Raw genomic sequence first — 21,957 nt, 5'->3', positions numbered from 1 at the left:
TCAGGAGTCACATTTTCTAACACCTGACTCTGATATGTACTCACTGATTCAGCAATGAATTGTTGAGTGCCCACCAGGTGCCAGGTACTTATGGAGACACCAGGAAACAGACAAACAAGCCTCCGCTCTCATGGACCTAACAGGAGGAGACAGAGCGTAACATGATTGTAGAGAGAAGTAAGAGCTGTGAAGAAAATCAACCAGGTGACGTAACAGAGGATGTGTGGAGGGCTTCTCTGAAGTCGGGGGTCAAAGAAAGTCCCAAAACTGATATTTCGGATGGCAGGAAGGAGCCAGGAGGAAAAGCATCCCTGGGCAGAGCAGTTGGTGGGAACCAGCCTTGGTGTGTTTAAAGGTCAGAAAAATAGGTTCTTGTGGCTGGACCCAGTTAGTGGGGGACAAAGGGGAGATGAAGCTGAGAGGTGGCCAGGGCTTTGGGACCCTTGGGAGGAATTTTGATTATCAGAACAGTGGGAATCCTTGGGCAAGTCAGGGGGGCAGAAGTGATCTGATTATATAATTTACGTCAGAGAGCTCAGACAGTTTGTCATAGGGAATTCTGCCACTCTTGTAAATGTGGGAAGCTGTATGTTGTTTCTTTAAATATGAAATTTTTTTTTCATTTCACTGATTATAGTTGTACATATCTGTAGAACAAATACATTTCAATTAATATAAAATTTAAAGTGAAAGTTTGATCTCATTCATACTTACCCTCATCCTTTTCTCTCTCTCCCATAAAAGAGAATCACAATGAACAGTTGGGTATATGTATTTTCAGAATATTTTCTATGTAAATACAATATAATACACCACCCATATTCTTTATACGCACACAACTAGGTGTAAATGAAAATAGGATCTTTCTGTATATATTGTTCTGGAACCTACCTCTTTTTCCAACATAAAACCCAAGGGCATTTCAAAATCTCCTACCTATGGATCTAACCCATTCTTTTTAATGGCCTCATGGAGTTCTGCTGTTGGTTATTCCAGAATTGATTTTGCAGTCTCCTATTAGTAAATGTGAGTTGCTCCAGCTTTTCTGTTGTAAGCTGTCATGCCGTCTACTGCTTGTGCGTGGATCTGTACACACCTCTTTGTGTATTCCTTTAGGCCCTGTGTTTGAAATATGGGGTCCCCCCCCCTTTTTTTTTTTAATGAGAGGCAAACTGTGAATTTACAAACCCTGTAGTTCATCCTAGCCCAATCTGTATTCTGAATGAGGGTGAAAGCTGACTTGTTGGCAAGAGCGTGCCTTACACAGGAGACCTGTCAGTCTCCAGGTACGGCGGGGCTGTGGTTTGCCCTGATCTGTAACCTTCGTGGTTCGAGGGGTGGCCACTGTGGTTGGAAACGCCGCCAGCCACAAATGCACGGGAGAATGAGGAACATATGCAGGGGATGATAACCTTACCTACTTTATATGCGCGTCAAGCCGGCAGGATTCCCCAGGCGTCCTTCACTGTGCTGCGGGCCCAGCTGCAGGTCTGAAAGAGGTTGCTTTCCCAAATATCATGAGTAACCAAAGCCGCAGCCAGGCTTGCAAACAGTCGACTACACAAAGCTGGGTTGGCCCTTCACATAATTAACCAGTGATTCTGCATTTCCAGAAATGTGATTGTTGGAGGTCCCAGTCAGGATCAAATACACGCTTCCTTACTATCGAATCAACATCTTGCAAATACCACCTCCTATTAAAAGCAAAGAGCTTAGGGAGAAGGATGTGTCTGATGCAAGGGCTCAGGAGAAAGCAATGACTTAAAGGGAAGTCTTCGGCGTGTGTGGCTGGACCCAGTCCCCACGATGTGATGATCCAGGAAGGCTAATCTTGCCGAGATGTTTGGAGAGGAACTGCACAGCACTTGGGGCTTGCTGCGTGTGGTTTGGACATGAGGCTGGCCTCCATCCACTGCCTCTGCGTGCCCAGTCACCAGCCGGGAGGTGGTGGGCGCCTTCATGGGAAGGCGGATGGGCTTAGGATCGTAGCCCAAGTACATATTTCAGTGGCCTTTCACAAGGGGGCTTTTTTGTTTGTTTGCTTTTAAAGGGCAAAGCAGAACCAATGTAGACGTTATCACTCCCTTCTCCACATCAGAGTCAGACGTGATAGAAGCTGATAAATGTCATCAGAGCTCAGGCCAGAAGGAATCAAAGCACAGTTGAGGAGATGTGAAAAAGTATGTCCATCAGTTTCTCTCTGGGGCCTAAGCTTTATAATGTCTGTTTGGCCCATTTCAAGAAAGGGAGAGTGTGTGTGCATGCACATGTGTGCTGGGAAATTGTACTCTGGGAGAAAATATATTTGCACGTTAGCTAGTTTCCAGAAATAATTGCTTTGATTTATTCCTCCTTCAATCCCAGAGGGAAGCCCAGGATATTAGGTTTAGGTCCAAAAGAAGGCATGTGTTATTGAGTCAAAGAAACAGCCTTAAAGTAGTAATTCATGTTTTTTTCTTTTTATAGAATAAAAGGGATTTGGGTAGGTTTATTGAGGAAGACACTTTTTGTATTTCATGGGGACCCATTTTATATTGGGAAGTCAGTCTTTTTTCTCCTGCCTCTTAGAGAGTAGAACCCAGAGAGGAATCCACATGGATGGAGGGGCTGTGTCTTGGGCATCTGAAGAAACAGGGGCATTTGTAGGATGAACTTTAAGGGGAAGAGTAGGTACTGCCCCTGCTTCTGCTCCCTACGTATCTCAGAGTTTGAGACCCATATTCCTTTTGCTTTGGTATTCAGATGGGGACATATGGGGGCTTCCTCACTTGCATGATTATAATTTTCTTGTGAAGGCCTGGACAGGCTACTAGATTGGAAGTGGCCTTGGAGCTCGCGATGCCATCTTTTTCCCCGGTGTTGAAATCTTCCCTATTGCATTTCCATTACAGCACTCAGTGGGCTCCCTGAAGCCCCTGCTTGGATATTCGTAACTTACCATTTTAAGATTTTGGAAAACCAATTGTAAAAGAAAAAAAAGTGTTTTTATGACTTCCAACTAGTATATATTTATTATTTTAAAGTTGAAAAAAATCTCAAAGTATAAAAATAAAAATCACCCCTCATCCCTCCACCCAGATAATATGGTTAACTTTCTTTCCATCTCTTTAATACCCATTCATAGGTTTGTGGGTATTTTTTTAAAAATTGAGTTAATGCTCTGTGTTTGTTGTACGTCCTCCTTTCTCCCCCACCTAACTTCCTAGAGTGAGCGTTTCTGTCATTAAAAATTTTGATATTTCGTTTTAAGTGTCAGTGTTGCGTCTTATGGATGCACCATCAGTAACCATTCCCATTTGATTAAATACTTGTTTTTCTTTTTCTATTATAATCCAGCAACAAAGAACCTTGTACATTCTTGCCTGTATTTGATTATTTTTTATGAAGAAAATTCCTTGAAATGGAATTTCTAGTCAGAGATGTGATTCATATGACTGCTTTGTCCTCTGTGAAAGTTATGACAATTTATATTCCAAGTGGCACTGGAGTTTTTCATTTTAAAAATGAACAATTTAGGACTTCCCTGGTGGCGCAGTGGTTAAGAATCCGCCTGCCAATGCAGGGCACACGGGTTCGAGCCCTGGTGTGGGAAGATCCCACATGCCGTGGAGCAACTAAGCCCGAGCGCCACAACTACTGAGCCTGAGCTCTAGAGCCCGTGAGCCACAACTTCTGAGCCTGTGTGCCACAACTACTGAAGCCCATGTGCCTAGAGCCCGTGCACTGCAACGAGAAGCCACTGCTCAATGCAACTAGGGAAAAGCCTGCGTGCAGCAATGAAGACCCAATGCAGCAACCCCCCCAAAAAAATATGTGTGTGTGTATATATATAAAGACAATTTAAGAGGCAAAATGGTGTCCATTACAACTTGTTTGCTTTACAAATGTTTTTTTAAGACAGGGTGCTAGGTACCTCATTCCAAATCGATTGTGTTTGGCTAATCAAGATTTTCCTGAAGCGTTACCCAAACCAGAGTTTAGGGTAACTAAACTAACTAAAACCATCTATGAAGGAAATGAAGTTAGGCCAGTGCAATTTAGGTGGACAAAATCTTGTTCATTTTGGAATGTTTCCAATAAATCTGTTGAATAAGTCAACTAAGGATTTGAAGTAGAGCTTTCATCAATCTTTAATTTCTAAGATCTATTTAAAAATGTTAAGACTTATTTTTCAGACATTTAGAAATGTTTTCTGTCTGCCCTGATTCCTTTTCAAAGACCGCCAGCAAATTTTCCATAACGTTGAATGAGGCTTCAGTGTTTGGGATGATGGGGTTTGGGACCTGGAGGCTGTTAGCGTGACCGGGAGCTTTTCTTCAAGTCTCTCTGGTTGCATTTGTGTCTTCTTCATGAATTTCCTTTTCTGTGCCTTGTCTTCGTGGAAGGTCAGGATGCAAATGAAGAGGGAGTGGTGCTTGTTCTGTGTTTTCTTTGTCTCCTCTGGACCATTTTCTTGGGTTCAAGCCTGCCTGAGCATTCTTCTCTGAATAGCACTTGAAAGGGTTTGGTTTTGCCTTAAATATCAAAAAGATGTTTTCAAGGCTCAGCCCATTTGGGACCTATATCTAATATATATGTTTGCACTATTCATTTGGTTGTGTCTTTGACTAATTAATCGACTGAGTATTTTCTCACTTTCCTCTTAAATCTCACCTCATCCGAGAGTTGCCCATGCTGTCACGATGATGGATTTATGGACATCTTTTCTTTCAATCTTGATGTTTTCCAAGCCAGTGATCCTGGTTTCAGCCAGGACCAGAACAACTCCCTCGATTAGGATGGATGACTCTGGTAGCCTTGCTCAGAACTTTGGAAAGGCAGGAATTGGAAAGCCCCTGAGATGTTGGTCTCATTGCCATATGCTTCTCTGGAAATTATAAAGCCCTTGTCCCTTGAAAACTTCCTGCCATACCTGTGGGTCTCTACTCCCATCCTCAGCCTATATTATAGCAGGATTTGGGACTCTGGGACTTTTTTTGAGCAAGCATCCTTTGATGAGTTTGTTTCATTTCCCTCTGGAACATTTTCTGTGACTTTTCTGAAGTTTTTTACAAGTCTTTCTAAAGTTTCTTTACAGACTTCCAAAAATTCTCTCCCCTCCCTCCTTGTCTGTCCATCTCTCTCCCTAGTGTGTGTGTGTATATATATATATATATATATATATATATATGTATGTCCATAGGTACACATACACACACATGCACATGACACATATAGGTAGACGCACATACGCGTATATACATGCATATGTAGAGATTTGTAGAGGAGCCAGGGGAAGTGAGAACGAGAGAATGGAAGTGAGACAATGTCTTAATGACTAAGGATATGAGATTTATTCCTGGCTTTAGCTCTTACTCATGTCTGAAAATGGTCTATTATGATTGGAAAGGAGATGAGGAATATAGGAGATATACTTAAAACTGAGAGCACTCTAGAGCCCCGGTTTTGTTTTGAGGTGAGGCATTTTTATAAGGACTTGATTCAGGGGACAAGGCTGAGACGGTAAGTGATGGGAGCCTCCGTCTGTACTTCTCTCTCCACTGGGGCACACTGGACCTGCTGTCATGTAGAGGTATTTTATGTACATTTTTATTACTGGGTTTTCCCAGTGAAAATCTGATTGGAGTTGGTAAAAGACAAGGCATGGAGGATGAGTGTTTACCATGTCCTTCTCAGAATAATTTCTAATGGCCCAGTTAGGACCAAAGCAGACATAGAACTTGAGAAACAATAATGTCTGGAAGTGATTTCCTACAGGACCTATGAGCGCACTGCGGTGGTGGGCTGTTTTCGCTGCCGTCTCTAAAGCAAAGCAGTGTGGGCTCTGGGTTTAGAAGTAGGTAACCTAGATCTGGGGTCCCCAGCCGTAGCGGGCCGCACAGCAGGAGGTGAGTGGCAAGCAAGCAAGCGAAGCTGCGTCTGCAGCTCCCCCTCGCACGTGTTACCTACTGAGCCATACCTCCCCCGTCCCTGGAAACACTGTCTTCCGCCAAACGGGTCTCTGGTGTCAAAAAGGTTGGGGACCGCTGACCTAGATGGAGAGGCTGCGTGAATTACACAAAGGCTCATGTCAGGCAGTCAGGTTGTCTAGCATAGTTGTGGCGTGGATTTTAATTCAGCTCCTCCCTGATAGACTTTTGGTGTCAGTAGCTTTTCCTCAAAATGGTTTGCAAATCTTAGGTAGTTTTATAAAATGCTGTTGTCATGCTAAATGTGTCCTGAAGCATTCCTTCCCTTTTCTTTCTTTAAATGGAAGAAAAACATGCCTTTCTTCCTATTGGCTTCAGAAAAAGAGTGTTCATTGCAAAGACTGGAAGTCACCATGTTTTTTTGGCCTACTGTAGGCAGAGCAGATCTTACTATGAAAGCTCTGTGCCCAGAATTGTGGCTGGTACCCGAAGAGACCTGGCCCAAACTATCTCTCTAGCATACTCTCTGTAAGAACCCCCTCGCCTAGCCGGATGGGTGAATTTGTTTTGCCATTTAAACGCCTATTCCTACCTGCTTGTTCTTGCAAGAAGCCTGCTGCGTCCTTACTCCACTTATCCTCACCTTGCTGCCCTGAAAGACTCACCCTCCTCTGGAAAGCTTTTCTGGACTCCATACACCCACCGGGTCTGGGAGGTTGATTAGGCGAAGAGGCCCCCTTGAAGTGTGACCAGGGGCCGGGACAGGTTCTGCCGCGGTTTGCACGTGGTCCCGCCTTGCTCTCAGGTGTGTTGGGCCCATGCAGAAGGCAGATTTCAGTGGATCCTTCCCTAAATACAAAGTTGGAGGTCAAAGTTCATTTGCATGGCTCCAAACTGTCTATACATACACCTTTACCCCAGTCAGTCGCAAAAACACACTGTCCATCCCATTGGGCACACCTGCATACAACACGTGCAGGGCCACAACGAAGGAAACCAGGGCCTCCCAAGGCTGCTCAGTGAGTGATTTTGTAATATGTGCAAGAACACAGCGATATAATTCCAAACGATCAGAAATTGCTGGGTGACCGTGAGCCTGTCGTTTACTGCAGCGCCGGTCCTACTCAGGCACTCCAGTTGCCCCGAGGACTGGTGAGAGCTCACACTGCTGGGCCCACCCAGACCCTCTGATCAGGAGAGGGAATGAAGCTGGGAATCTGCATTTCTGACAAGTTCCCAGGTGGTGCTTTTGCTGCTGGTCTGGGGACCACACTTTGAGTAGTCCTGATTTACCATATTTGAAGACGGTGGTTCTCACACCTGGCTGCATATCAGAATCACCTCGGGAGCTTCTAAAAGTCTTGCTGCTCAGACCACTCCCCAGACCAGTTACACCTGGATGTCTGAGGGTGGGACCCATGCAGCGTGCAGCCCTGTGATTCCAGGGAGCAGCCACCTTTGAGAACCGTTGTTCGAAGTGCCTGCGGCTCAGGTGCTAATATCCTTACTAATGCTCTGGGCGGTTAAAATGCTGATGCTGGTTCAGGAGGTCCGGAAAGGGACCTGAGAGTCTGAAGAGCTCCCAGGTCATTGCTGCTCGTCCGCGAGCCACACTTTGGGTGGCAAGGCTTGAAAGTGTTGGAGTAGAACAGGGCATCTCAACCTCTGCTCTGTTGACATTTTGAGTCAGATTAATTCTGTGTTGTGGGGCAGTCCTGTGCGCTGTAAGATATTTAGCCGCATCCCTGGCCTCTACTCACTAGATGCTACGAACAGCCACCCAGCGTCTCTAGACCATGCCAGCTGTCGCCCCGGCGTGGGGTGAGGTGTGGGTGAATTCTCTGGAGTGAGAGGACTTACTGAGCTGGACTTAAGGGCCCATCTCCCTTCTTCACATTTCTTTCTTTCATGGAAGTTTTCCTCCTCTGAACAGGAGAAAGACCATTTACCTGCATCTAGACGATTCTCAGTGCCTGGCAGAGGCCACAGATTCACAGCAAGATGAATGAAATACCAGCCCTTTCACAGAAGGCACAGGGACATGGCAAAATGGTGATGAAGCAGTAGGTGCCAGAGAAGTTGGGGGACCTGGGGTGGGGCCCACAAATGCCTGAATAATCTTTTAAGTAACGGATTTTGAAAGATGTCAGTAATAGCTTTATATATATTTCTACGTGAGATTTTGCTTGTTCCCGATTCCGATCATCTCTGAGTTAAAAAACATTGTTTTTGAATGTCACATCTCAGCTCCTTTCTGTTAAAGGAAGTTTTTGGCATGTGACCTTTTAACAAGCCCATGAATAATTCCCTTAATTGACTGGATGGTGATGTTTTTATTCCGTGGTGTCTGAGCAGTCCAGCCACAGCACACACACTCCCACCTCAACCTACACACCCAGTGACAAGCTATTAATTCAGTCAGGGGTGCAAATTACATGTCTCTTTCATGGTTTTGAATTGCAAGCCTTTTTTACACCAAGCATGTTAATGGTTAATAAAATTACTGTGTACACATGCATCAGTCTTTATCTACAAGACCCTCATTTTCTAATTCGGTTGAACCACCTCTGGCATTAATGGTGCAGATTGAATGGATGTTGTGATTACCCAGGGCCTCATTATATAGGCTCCATTAGGGGCGGTGTCACTCTTTTCCATCTGTCAGGAAACCAGTGGGCTGGTAATTAGGAAGGGAATGAGCCTTGCAAGGGCTGCTCAGAGCCACGTGGTATTTTTCTTTCAACGTGCCCGGGATTCCATCTTTCTTACCCCCTTGCTTAAAAAAAGCAGTGGCAGTTTAATTCAAAACTGTTGGGTAGACAGATTAGAGCAAAATGGGGTACTTGCAACCGTAGGTTGAATAATTATGGCGGGAATAATAAATGACTTTCCTCCTTACTGCTCCCATGATTGTTCATCCCATGTGGCTGGCAGTCTGTCCCTACAAGACTCTTTTTGTCATTGGCAAAATAAAGGCCGTGGTTGATAAAAGTCTCCGTTAGATCTGAGTCCCCCCAACTCAGGCATAGTGAATTATTTACAAACAGGCCCTCGTAATTTCTGGTTGTGGGGCTTTGGAGGGACAGATTATCTAATGCATGCATCCACGAAGCCCTAGCCTGCGACACTGTTAGTGCCAGAATAGCTTAGGAGACTAATCCATTTAGGTGAAACGCATTTCCTTTTTTAAGGAGCTGGCTTCCCGTAGGAGGGGATACCAATTCAAACACTTTCCTTTTGTCTGACTCATTGAGCCAGCGTTTTGTTTTGTTAAGTTCTGTTTTCTCTTCAGGGGAATCTCCGTGTCTATATGTAGCAGAGCTGGTCTCTGCCCTCTGTGGGAAACAAGCCCCCAGCATTTGGCCTCTGTGACAGGCTTGGACAAAAGCTGTCGAAGTACGGTATCTGGTTCTGAGACTTCAGGGCGCTCAGGAATCATCAGTGAAGCTTATAAAGACCCCAGAGTCTGTGCCTATCCCACTCAAGAGATTTTCTACAGATGTGGGCTGGGCCATGGAGTGTTAGGTGTAATAAGAGCTTCAGATCATGCTTTGGAGAAATGAAGACCCAGAATGGGGTGAGAAGCAGCGGGGTGGGTGGCCATACCATGCGCTTCTAGTAATACTGATGGATGAGGTATTACCCAGTATTATTTCTTGGGTAATACCCCCCAAGAAAAAACAAAAAAAATTTTTAAACCCAAAGAAATAGAAAAAAGAAAAAAATTTTAAAACAAGAAAAAGAGAAAAAAAAAAAGAAAGAAGGTTCAACTAGAGCTTTCACTGTTGTTGCCAATAATTGGGGCATTTGGATGGATTTCTCAGAACTCGTGTATGATTCCTTCCGAGAGGGGTCCACATCCTTAATTAATAAGTTGACAAATTAGTCGTTTTTAGGACATTGAGTTGATTGTGTGGAGGAACATGTGGACATATCAAACACAGGTGGTCTTCTTAAAATGGTTTCTTCCTCCTTTTGGTAGTATGTACAGTTAGTGAAATTATAACAAGGTTTTCTTGATGCCCCTCACCCTTATTTTTTTTGGCCTTGCCGCGAGGCATATGGGATCTTAGTTCCCCAACCAGGGATCGAACCCGTGCTCCCTGCAGTGGAAGCTCAGAGTCCTAACCACTGGACCGCCAGGGATGTCCTGCCCCTCACCCTTATACTGGCACAAGAGTTTGGTTTCCAGATGAATATTGAGGGTGGGACTGGTAATGTGAACTATCTTGGCCTCTGCGGTCGGCCCTCGGCATCCACGGGTTCTGTGTCCACAGGTTCTTGCATCCTCGGCTACAGAGGGCCGACTATACTACACCATTTTCTGTAAAGGACTTGAGCGTCCATGGGTTTTGGTATCTGCGGAGGTCCTGGAACCAATGCCCCGCAGGTAGCGAGGGGCAATTGTCCTTTATGCCCTGACATGTGACCCTGAATGCTGTTTGTCTGGTGCGTAGCTGTCTACACCCGCCTCTCTCCCTGTACTCACCCCCTCCCTCTGCAGGCAGATTTGTGTTTTAAGATTGCGATTGCTACCTCCGCTCTCCTTCTCTGCCTTTCTTTTTCTTTCTTTCTTTCCTTGTCTTTCTTTTTTTAAATCAGATCTCTGCCTTTCTGATTGAGCTTTTTCAGATGACTCAACACTCAGGTCCTCCCCTCCATCCTGGACGGTGCCAGCCTTCAGAGAGGCTGTAAGACTTGACGTAACCTTTACCCTCTGCCTTCAGCTACCATTTTCCTCCTTCATCTTCATCCCACTGGCTGCCTTGGTGTTCTTCCATCAAGTCAAGCAGACTTCTGCTTAGAGCCTTGCTCCTCCTGTGCCTGGAAGGTTCTTGCCCCATATATCTGCATGGCCTGCTCCCTAGAATGGTGGCTGGCACGAAGTAGCTTTGCAGGGAAAATGTGTCTAATGAATGGATTCCGATAGGCCTCTGGATATACTCTCCTGGAAACATACTCAGAATTCTACCCAGCTAACTTCTTTTGGTTCTTTCAAAGTCAACTTAAATCTCAGCTTCTCTAGGAATATTCCTGTGATTTAAATGCCCCCTTTCTCTACTCTTTGAGGAAAAGGACTATGTCTTATTTGTCATTTTATCTAGTGCATCACAGGTTTCTTGGCATCTGGTCAACCCTCACTAAATATTTTCCTCAATCTCAGATTGATGTAGTATTTATTTTAATAGGTGGTGCATGCACATTGTTTACAAAATACATAAAATACATGCTAGGGTATATAGGGAAAAGCAAGCTGGTATTCCCCATGTGTTTTCTGTAGAGGCTGTCATCACTCTTTTTGGGTATCTCCCTGCATATATTTTATGCATACACAAGCAGTTAAACGTTTTTTAAACATTAAAAAAGTTTTTTTGTTTAAGAAAAAATTGAAATTGGTGCCCAGATAATTGACACTAAATATAATTTTAAGTATAAAATTGACTTAAATATACTTAAATGGTTCACTCTGAGTAACCAGTTTGCTTATGTAGTAAGATTTCTTATTCTCCTGAGAAACAAGTATTACCCTGAAAGTCCTTTTTAAATTTCCCTAAAACCCATCAGTTCACTTTGTACTTCCCTAGGCTGAAAACAGTGACTATCAGCAAATCTGCCTTGGATCTCGCAAGAACTGGTAGGAACGAGCCCCCTCTCCCCACCTCCACTTCTCCCACCCTATTCTAGCATCATCTCTTTCCAGGATCCTTGCTGTTACTGTCACCGAATTAAGCCCCGTGGACCCTGCTTGGGCCATAGCCCGACCAGGGCTGCAAGGAAGATTCTTTTTCTGTTCCGGTTTGTGCAGCCAAAAATGAAAGCAAAGCTGAGATTGAAGCAGCGCAGGCTTTATTCAGTGGCTAGAGAATGGAGAAGTGGGAGCTTAGTTCACGAATCAGTGTGGTAAGAGGGATCTGATTTTAGAGTAGAGACAAAAGGAGGAGGAGTGAGGCTAATGATGGGGAGGCATATGCATTAGTCTATTGGGGAAGGGGCGGGGCTTTCTGAGGGAGTGGTGTGCCACCCTCTCTTTACCCTCTTTCGGTCCTAGACTTCCGGTCATGGCCGCAGATGGGTGTGTCGTTTAATGTACTAATGCAGTAAAATCTGCATATAGTGAGAGGGTTGGAGGTCGGATTAGTTGACCTCTTGGTTCCAGCTGGTTCCACTTTTTTTTTTTGCGGTACGCGGGCCTCTTCACTGTTGTGGCCTCTCCCGTTGCGGAGCACAGGCTCCGGACGTGCAGGCTCAGCGGCCATGGCTCACGGGCCCAGCCGCTCCGCGGCATGTGGGATCCTCCCGGACCGGGGCACGAACCCGTGTCCCCTGCATCGGCAGGTGGACTCTCAACCCCTGTGCCACCAGGGAAGCCCCAGCTGGTTCCACTTTGTTTTTCTCTTCCTTTAGCTTCCTTTTTTATCTCTTAAAGATTTGTGTTAACTCCTATTAAAGGTGGGAGCTGATGGGTTTTGAGCAAGGATCTGGTACCTGCTCTGGCAACATTACCTTCTCTCTGGCCACCCAGCTTCCCTCTTTGGTCTGTTCTCAGCAGAGCAGCTGGAGTGATCCTGTTTACATGTGAGTCATTTCTCTGCTTAATCCATTGTTGGTTTCCTGTCCTTAGCATGACCAAGTCCTTAGCATGACCGTTAAGGTCCTGCATGGTCACTGTGTTCCAGCCTTGTGGGCCCCATCGCTGTTCATGGGCCCTTTCCAGATCCCGAAACAGCAACACCATAGAAACAAATCTCTCTTCCTCAAGACTCTTAGGCAAGCAAAGCTTTTTTTTTTATTAAAAGAGCTTGTGCACAAGGGAGAAAACTCAGCTCCGTGAGTAGAAGGGACAAGTTGCTTTTATAACAAAACGGAGGGTTTGTCTCATGATCACTGATAATTTCCAGAAATTGTTCAACTTCTTTGATCAGCAGCAGATGTCTCCATGGTGGCTATCGGGAATAGGGAGCCCTTCTGTGAGGGGAAAGGAGTGCAGGAGAATTTTCTGCAAGAATGCACCAGAACAGATGCGGTGAAAATTTATAGTTGAGCTTCTTGTTTTGTGGCAACTAGGTACACTCTTTAGTATAACAGAGATAAACTTAATCTTTTATTCCTTCCAGTCTGGTTTTTGTTTCTGGGACTCTGGCCTCCAGGGCCTTTGTTCTTTAGCTTCCAAGACCTGTTTTGCCCAAGGCCATACCCTGGTCCTTTTCCAGAATGGGTGTGCTCGTGTCTTTGTGTCTCACCTCCTGCCTAGGCGCCTTTGCTCTCTGTTCCCTCTGTCTAGAGTGTTTGTCCTCAGGTAGCTGCACAGCACATCTCCCATCTGTTAGGTCTGTGGTTAAATGCCCCCTCGTTAGAAGTGTGACGACTGTATATAACATACACTCCCGTTGTGCTGCTTTATGTTTCTATGTGGACTGTGCTTATTTGTTCACATGCTTATTGTCGGTCTCTCCCGTGTAAGCTCCAAGAGAACAGGTAGTTATTCGCGTGCTTTTTCGCTGGCTGCTGAATCCTTGTACCGGGAAACAGTAGGCGTCACTCGGTATTTGTTGGTGGATCAAAGGAGCCTGGGGCTCGTGGGTCTCAGCATGCACCCCCCTTGCAGCGTACATTGAAAGTTGAGGGACTGGGTGGGGTCTGGCAATCATTAGAATGGCCGTGCCCTGTTCCTTTGTCTCCTTGCATCTCTCTACACCCCAGAAACAGCATCGTGAGACCGAGAGGGGCCCAGGAAAATGGCCCTGGGCTGCCAGGCTCAGGTGATGCCTCTTCAGCTAAGGTCCGTGTAGCTGGCTGTCTGGACATTGCTTCTCAAGCTTCACAAGTCCTAGACTAAACTCACCACCCACTACTAAGCTCCCCACTCCAGTCTCATTCCTCCTGCTTTTGGATGTGCCACTACCTCTTTCCTGTAGGAGAGGAAAATCAGGGTTTTCCTGGCATCCTTCTCTGCTGTCTAGTCAGTTACCATGTTCCATCCACTCTGCCTCCGTAAGGTCTTTCCCGATTGATCCCTCTGTCTGACTGTCAGGGCCCCTTTGCAGGGGGTCGTCACTTGTTTTCTAGGCTACTAGCATTGTCTCCCTGCCGATTCCCTTGCCTCTAGTTTCTTTCCCTTCAACGCTGCCAAGCTCTAAGCCCAGTCAGAGGGTTTTTGTAAAGCTGAGATCACATCATGGGCCTCTCTTGCCTGAAACAGTTTAATAACTTCCTATCGCCACTGCAGGCTTTCTCAGCCTCAGACGTGTGTTCCGCCTTGATGATTTTTGCCCTATCGTACGTACCGCCTATGCTATTGCTTACTTAACATTTATTTAAATATAATCATATTTGACTTTTTTCCACTAGGCAATAATATCCTTGTAGGCATGGGGTGAAAATCAGTTTTTCTAATGTACATTAAAATAAATAACTATTAAATACAATATGCTGGTCCTTGTACCATCTAAGATCTGTTGTATATATCACGTTCTCAAACTCTTCCAAAAAACTGAAGAGGAGGGAACACTCCCAAAGACATTCTGTGAAGCCACCATCATCCTGATACCAAAACCAGACAAAGGTACCAGCAAAAAAAGAAAATTACAGGCCAATATCTTTGATGAATATGGATGCAAAAATCCTCAACAAAATATTAGCAAACTGAATCCAACAATATAAAAAAGATCACACACCCCAACCAGGTGGGATTCATCCCAAGTTCACAAGGATGGTTCAACATATGCAAATCAATCAACGGGATACACTCCACAAACAGAAGAAAAGATAAAAACCACAGGATCATCTCAGTAGATGCAGAGGAAACGTTGTACATATCATGGGTGTTGTGCCCTCCATCTCGAGGGGACTTCCAGGACACAGAGGGCCCTTTGTGTGGTCCTTGCACTGCTGCTCCCCTAGCCAGAGGCTCCAGGAAGAGCATCTCCACTTTGAATTGCAATGGAAGCAGGACCACCCAGTGTTAACGTCTTCACATTTTTGCTAATGACTTCCCTCTGCCTGGAGCGCCCTCCACAGCCTTCCAGCTTCTCTGCTTGATGACTCCTGTCCAGTCTTCCAGACCCAGATTAACTGTCACACCACAGAACCATCCCTCCTTCCCACTCGGTCCCCTGCTTCTGTTTCATCCCTTTGACCCTTTTCTTCTTTTTGTTCCTTGTCCATTATCTCTTCTCACATTCACAACTAGTGACTGTCCAGTAATGATTTTCAGGTTTCGCACCCCAGATTTGTGCTCCCGGGAGGCTGGGAATAGATTTTGTTTGCCTTAGCCTTGGCATGTAGACCTTGAAATGTGAATGAATGCAGTTAGCCTGGTGGAGCAGTAGATGTGCTGGGACTGGTTGACATTAGATGAGAACAAGAGTGAGACTTGGCATGTAAACCTGGGAGCTGGGGGTTTACTGGAGGGAGGGAAATGATGCATTGATTGAAGAAAGATACCGAAGGCATGATGCCCCTTTGCAAGGTTTCCTAGAGCCGTCCCTGCTGGCCCACTTTATAAACTTACCTGTTCGAGATGAGCAGCTTCTGGGTCTCTCTCTCTTTGTCTCTCTCCCTATCTATCTATCTATCTAAATTTATATATTTTAAAAATTTAAATTAAAGTATTGGGTGAACGTCTATATTTTCAACCCAACCGTTAGAGCTCCACTGTCCAATGTGATAGTCACTAACCACGTGTGGTCACTTAAATTTTAATTAAGTAAAATTAAAATTTAAATTATTTTAAAAGTAGTTAAAATGAAAACTTCATTTCTTCAGTTGTATGAGGCACATTTGAAGTGGTCAGTAGCCACATATGGCTAGTGGCTACCCTCTTGGACAGCACAAGATGGAACACCTCCATCATCACAGAAAATTGTACTGGACTGTACCGCTCTAGCATCTAATCCTTTAACAAATCCCCCATGTTGCCTCTTGTTGCTAAAGTTGAAGCCAGGGAGAAAGTTCTATCTAAATGAGATTTTACTTGGATGGGATTAGTCATCTTGTGTATTGTTAGGTGTAAAAGCAAAGGGCCATTTGTTGAGTAAGGAGAGGTTCTTAGTGGTTACATGTTGAGGAGATGGACAGTCTATCCATGGACAGGGTTTGACCCCGTGCCTGGAGAGCTCTGGCCTGAGTGACGGTCCCTGGTCCAAGCCATCTTCCCCCTCACCACAGCCTGTTCACAAAGCAGCAGGTGGATGAGGTTGAAGCTAAAGAGAGAAGAGAGAGACTTCCCTGGTGGTCCAGTGGGTAAGCCTCCGCGGTCCCACTGCAGGGGGTCCAGGTTCGATCCCTGGTCGGGGAACTAGATCCCGCGTGCATGCCGCAACTAGAGACCCCACGTGCTGCAACAAAGATCTCGCATGCTGCAACTAAGACCCAGCACAAACTAAATAAATAAGTAAATAAATATTTTTTTAAAATCTAGAGAGAAGAGAGATGGGGATGTGGATAGGGAGAGGAGATGGAGTCTTAGAGCCTGGAGGGTCAAGTAGGTAAGATGAGTAAGAACGGGAAGGGGAGGGGAGGGAAGTCCTGCGTTGGGACAGGAGGCTGCTGGTGGTCATTAGTCAAGGAGCAGGGAGTCTTGAATAAAACGGTGGCTTTTTGGCATGGCTGTTACAGAGAAGGAGAAATGGCTCATGGCGTGCTTGGCACCCTGTCTCCTTGCCTTTATCCGGCCTCCTAGCTGGTTCTGTTCGTGGCTTTATTTAAAATGGCAGACTACGTGGAGTGAAAGAGGACTAGCTAGAACGAAACAGCATGGGAAATCGTGCACCCCTAAGTACTACGTATACTCGTCACTTGACTGTCTTTCATTTTTCATTATTTCACATTTGACTGGACGACAACCCAGATTACATGTGCTTTGGAGACTAGGGTGACAGATAATAAATAAAACATTACACTTTAAGCTGTAGATTGAATTGGTTAAGTGCCAGAGCTATTGTGTTTTAGGTCTTTTGTAAATTAGGGGATGCTTAGAAGAAGCTTCTTTGTGGAAAATAATTTAGAATGGGGATGATAAGACCCAGGCTTTATTCATGTGAACCACAGGCCTTTAAACCTGCAGTTGACCAGGGACCGAACTTCCAACCTTCTCTCCTTTGGATGTGAGAGTGTCTGCCGACAGGTTTTGCCCTTACAACTTCAGAGGCAAAAATTAATGCTGACTGCAAGGTGATTCATGTTTTCACGATGCTGAACACTGGGGGAACTTGGCAGTCTTTCAGAGAAGAAAAAAATGTGCTAGTGGTGTTAACCATTTCTTTGGATTCTACTAGTCTTCTTTTAAATATTAAATGTGTCTTTGGCAAGACTAATACTACCATGGTTCTCACACTTCAGTGAGCATCAGAAGGACTTATTAAAACAGATTGCTGGGTCCCATCTGCAGAGCTTCTGATTCAGTGTGTCTGGGGTGGCCTCTGACATTTCCCTGTCTAACAAGTTCCCAGGTGATGTGGACATTGCTAGTCCATGTACCACACTTTGACAACCACTGGTCCTGTGGGAATTTAAGTGCAGCTTCAGTCTGGGTTGGTTGGGAGATTGTGTTGAAAGGGGGCTGTAGTTCATTTGCCTCTTTCTTTTTTTTAAATTAAATTTTATGTTTTTTCAATTTTGTTTGAGTATAATGTAGTTGATTTACAATGTTGTGTTAGTTTCAGGTGTACAGCAAAGTAAATGAGTTATACATATACATACATCCACTCTTTTTTTAGATTTCTTTCCCATATAGGCCATTACAGAGTATTGAGTAGAGTTCCCTGTGCTATACAGTAGGTCCCTATTAGTTATCTATTATCTTTTTTTCTTTCTTTCTTTCTTTTTTTTTTTTTTTGGCTGTGTTGGGTGTTTGTTGCTACACTCAAGCTTTCTCTAGTTGTGGCGAGCCGGGGCTACTCTTCGTTGCGGTGCACGGGCTTCTCATTGCAGTGGCTTCTTTTGTTGGGGAGCACGAGCTCTAGGCACGTGGGCTTCCATAGTTGCAGCACGTGGGCTCAGTAGTTGTGGCTCGCGGGCTCTAGAGCGCAGGCTCAGTAGTTGTGGTGCACAGGCTTAGTTGCTCCAAGGCATGTGGGATCTTCCCGGACCAGGGCTCGAACCCGTGTCCCCTGCATTGGCAGGTGGATTCTTAACCACTACGCCACCAGGGAAGCCTTAGTTTTCTATTTTATATATAGTAGTGTGTATATGTCAATCCCAATCTCCCAATTTATCCCTCCTCCCAAAGTTGTTTTTTTTTTAACTGAAGTATAGTTGAATTACAATACTGTGTTAGTTTCAGGTGTACAGCATAGTGAATTGGGTTGGGGTTTTTTTCGGTAGATTTTATCCCATTAAAGGTTATTATAAGATATTGGGCATAATTCCCTGTGCTATACAGTAAATCCTTGCTGTTTATCTATTTTACATATAGTCGTTTGTATCTAGGAAAGGGAAAATCACAGTAGGAAAGGCAAATATATGGTAAGGATTGGAGATCTCTTAAATAAGCCAGGGCGTGGATTAAAAAAACAATCCAAGAAACAGGTTGTAAAAGCCATCACTTGCCTCTTTCTAAATCAGTGTCTTCCTGCTGTGGGATTTGGCCTGGCGGGAGGAGTCTGCCTTCACTGCGGTGACCTGGCTCTGCGGGCACACTGCCCTCTATATGTGCCAGACTAGCCTCTCCAGGTGAAGGCCAAGGTGCGCTGATGGAACAATTCCCCTCCCCCGCCCTACCCCCGCCCCCCGTCCATCTCCCCCCAAACCAGGAAAGAACCCACACTTGCCGATTCAGAAGCCGCCATATTTGCAGTATTTGCTCCTGACCCAAATCTTCCCTGCATCCTGGAGACGACTGCAGCCCCAGGGCAGTGGTGGGGTGGGGATGTCACGTGAATGGCCACAGCCTTAGGGTGGCTGACCACAGGGAGGGCGTCAGGAGACCTGGCTTTTCTTTCTGGGTGGACTTCAAACTCCTGCGGTGACTTTGGACAAGCCTCCCAAATCCTCGACTTTCCCATTTCGACTCCTTGTGTTTACGGAGCACAACTCTCGCCATCCCCCAGCTCCCAATCCATAAAATAACAGAAGAAAAACCCAGGTCTGGTGAGTGGCCACCGGGGCATTTATGAGCTGATGTGCAGAACTTCTGAGCACCTGAGGAGAAATCTGCTGTGTAAACACAATATAGTATTAATAACACGTTAAAAAATAGCATCACACCCTCTGCTCATAACAGCTGCTTTTCAGCCCTGGGGGAGCTCTGACACACCGGCTTCCAGCAGTGTTGATGGAAGGGTGACTGTGGGCTTTTGAATTTGCAACACATTTAAAAGAAGATGAAGGGCTTCCCTGGTGGCGCAGTGGTTGAGAGTCCGCCTGCCGATGCAACGGAACACGGGTTCGTGCCCCGGTCCGGGAGGATCCCACATGCCGCGGAGCGGCTGGGCCCGTGAGCCATGGCCGCTGAGCCTGCGCATCCGGAGCCTGTGCTCCGCAACGGGAGAGGCCCCAACAGTGAGAGGCCCGCGTAACGCAAAACAATAAAGTAAAAAATAAAATAAAAGAAGATGAAGATAGGTTTTTGAAACGTATTGAGCATATTCATAGGTATATTTGTGAAGAAAATATGACGACAGATCTGTAAAATTGAACGCGAATAAACCAAATCATCCATTTCTTTGGATTTTTTCATTACATTTCAGAGTTGTCTTACATTGTGGGCTATTCCATAGGCATTTTGGCTCAAGTGTTAGGAGTCCCTTTGCTCTTCCCAACCCCACTGGTACGCGATTGATGCCCCTTTAAACTCTAGGGGGGGAAACTTACAAGTCAGCTAGTGATTACGTAATCAGTTAATGATTACATCCACTCTACAGATGCATGAAGGGGCAGCTGTTGCTTGCTGCTCTAGATACTGAGAAATAAAAACGTAGTTCTCGCCCTTAAGGGATTGGTAGGTAGTTTTGATTAAAAATGTATAAGCAAGATATTATGTAAGGAGACCACTGCATTCCTGTCTCCTTAACAAAATCCAACAAAATTCAAATCCACATTTTGTGCATCATCAAGGTATGCCTGCAGTGATCAGGAGAAACATAGACTCCTGCAGCATCACTGTTCCCTGTCAGGAAGCAGCTCAGACATTTGTTCCTGTCCCCCTAAGAGGATTATGGAGATGGAGGCTTCTTGGGGATGTTGTGATACATTGTAGAAGGTCTAGCACCCAAGTGGTGGCTGCCTTATTCATGTCTCAGGGAGAAAGGGCTGATCAAGTAACAGATATACTGCAAGTCTCTCAGGGACCATTAGACCCTTCCTTCCTCAGCACCTGGGCTGACTGCTTCCTTCTGTCCAGAGAGTGATGGATTTTTACCTCACAGTGGAAGCTCCCTAAAGACATGGCCTCCCCTGGGTCTAGCCCTGGGTGAGAGATTCTTCAGGGAATTGCCTGGGGAGCTTTTACTTTTTTTTAATTGAAATATAGTTGATTTATAATGTTGTGTTAGTTTCAGGTGTACAGCTAAGAGATTCAGATATATATATGTATACACACACACACACACACACACACACACATATGCATATATATAATATTCTTTTTCAGATTCTTTTCCCTTATAGGTTATTGCAAAATATTGAGTATAGTTCCCTGTGCCATATAGTAGGTCCTTGCTGGTTACCTATTTTACATATAATAGTGTGTATATGTTGATTCTAAACTTCTAATTTATCCCTCCCCATCCCTTTCCCCTTTGGTAACCGTAAGTTTGTTTCCTATGTCTGTGGGTCTAGTTCTGTTTCTGGGGACCTTTTAAACAAATACAGATGCCTGGGTTCACCCCAGAGATTCTGATGAAATTGACCCAAGGAGCAATCGTTGGCCACTGTTCCAGAAAATTCCCCAGGGGAGTGTAAGTTGCCGTCAGGGCTGAGAAGGTAAGTTGGGGGTTGAATTTATCTGAAGGGATGAATCAGTGAGCGTCTCTGCTTGTCACTCAGGAGCTTTCGGAACGGAGGCCTGACTCTCAGGCTCTTTTCCTGAAGTGGCACCTCTCACAGTCCCGTTGGATTGAAGAAATGGTTGCTTCACGTGCCAGGCACAGGAGTCCGTAGCCGTCTTCCCTGCAGCCCAGCTGGGCCTCGGGCCACTTGCTTTGGGAGCTTTGATTCCCACAAGCCCAGGAATCCCTGGACCTGCCCCAGTATCTCGTCACTTAAAGGGCCCTCCAGGGCTTCCCTGGTGGCGCAGTGGTTGAGAGTCTGCCTGCCGATGCAGGGGACATGGGTTCGTGCCCCGGTCTGGGAAGATCCCACATGCCGCGGAGCGGCTGGGCCCGTGAGCCATGGCCGCTGAGCCTGCGCGTCCGGATCCTGTGCTCTGCAACGGGAGAGGCCATAACAGTGAGAGGCCCGTGTAGTGTAAAAAAAAAAAAAAAAAAAAGGGCCCTCCAGTAAGCCACCTCATCCTGCATGACTGTCCTCTCAGCTGTGGCCCCTCTGCCCTGAGCACCCTCCCAGGACTGTGGTGACCAGGCCCGGCACATTGCCTACGTTAGCCTTCTTCACTCCTGCTGCTGCGTCCCTGTGTGCTTTTGGCCTGCGTTATCTTTTTCCCCCTTCAGTGCATGTTCTTCCCCTGGCTCCTCATGGGGGTGTATGGCACCCAGGGCAGATTATCCTTTTGGTTTACAGGGCCAGGTTTTCCTTTTGCTCAAGCCTGTACCAAGAGCCCCAGCCTGTTTGTTACTTTTCCCACATCTCTATGTTCTTTTGTGTTTCACCCCAGCCCTCAACGATCCTCTCTTTCCGTCTGTGTTTTTGAAAGAATAAAACCTACAACTAACGTGTTAATTAGAAGCCTACTGAGTGGACTCCAAGCAGCCTGTTTACATACTTATTTCTGACTTTTAGGTTTGGGGGAACATGTCTGTCTATAGGTTGGCTAGGATTCTAAGTAGGTGCCACTTTGGGCAATTCTGTTAGTGCAGAGAAGGGAATCCAAGGTGGGTAATGAAAAATGATTTTATCTGATAGCTGGGGAAGAGGGCTGAGAAGGCTGCCA

The 21,957-nt window shown here is 45.6% G+C and overlaps 1 protein-coding gene across 1 annotated transcript in view; it reads left to right on the top strand.

Moving 5' to 3' along the window:
* Positions 1-21,957, top strand: part of TMEM163 (transmembrane protein 163) — a 253,624-nt gene that overhangs the window by 187,084 nt on the left and 44,583 nt on the right. The window lies entirely within an intron of this gene.

Source organism: Phocoena phocoena, chromosome 7, assembly GCF_963924675.1.
Source record: "Phocoena phocoena chromosome 7, mPhoPho1.1, whole genome shotgun sequence".
NCBI classification, from domain to species: Eukaryota; Metazoa; Chordata; class Mammalia; order Artiodactyla; family Phocoenidae; genus Phocoena; species Phocoena phocoena.
The sequence above is the reverse complement of the archived record's forward strand: the minus strand, read 5'-3'. Positions and strand labels throughout refer to the sequence as shown.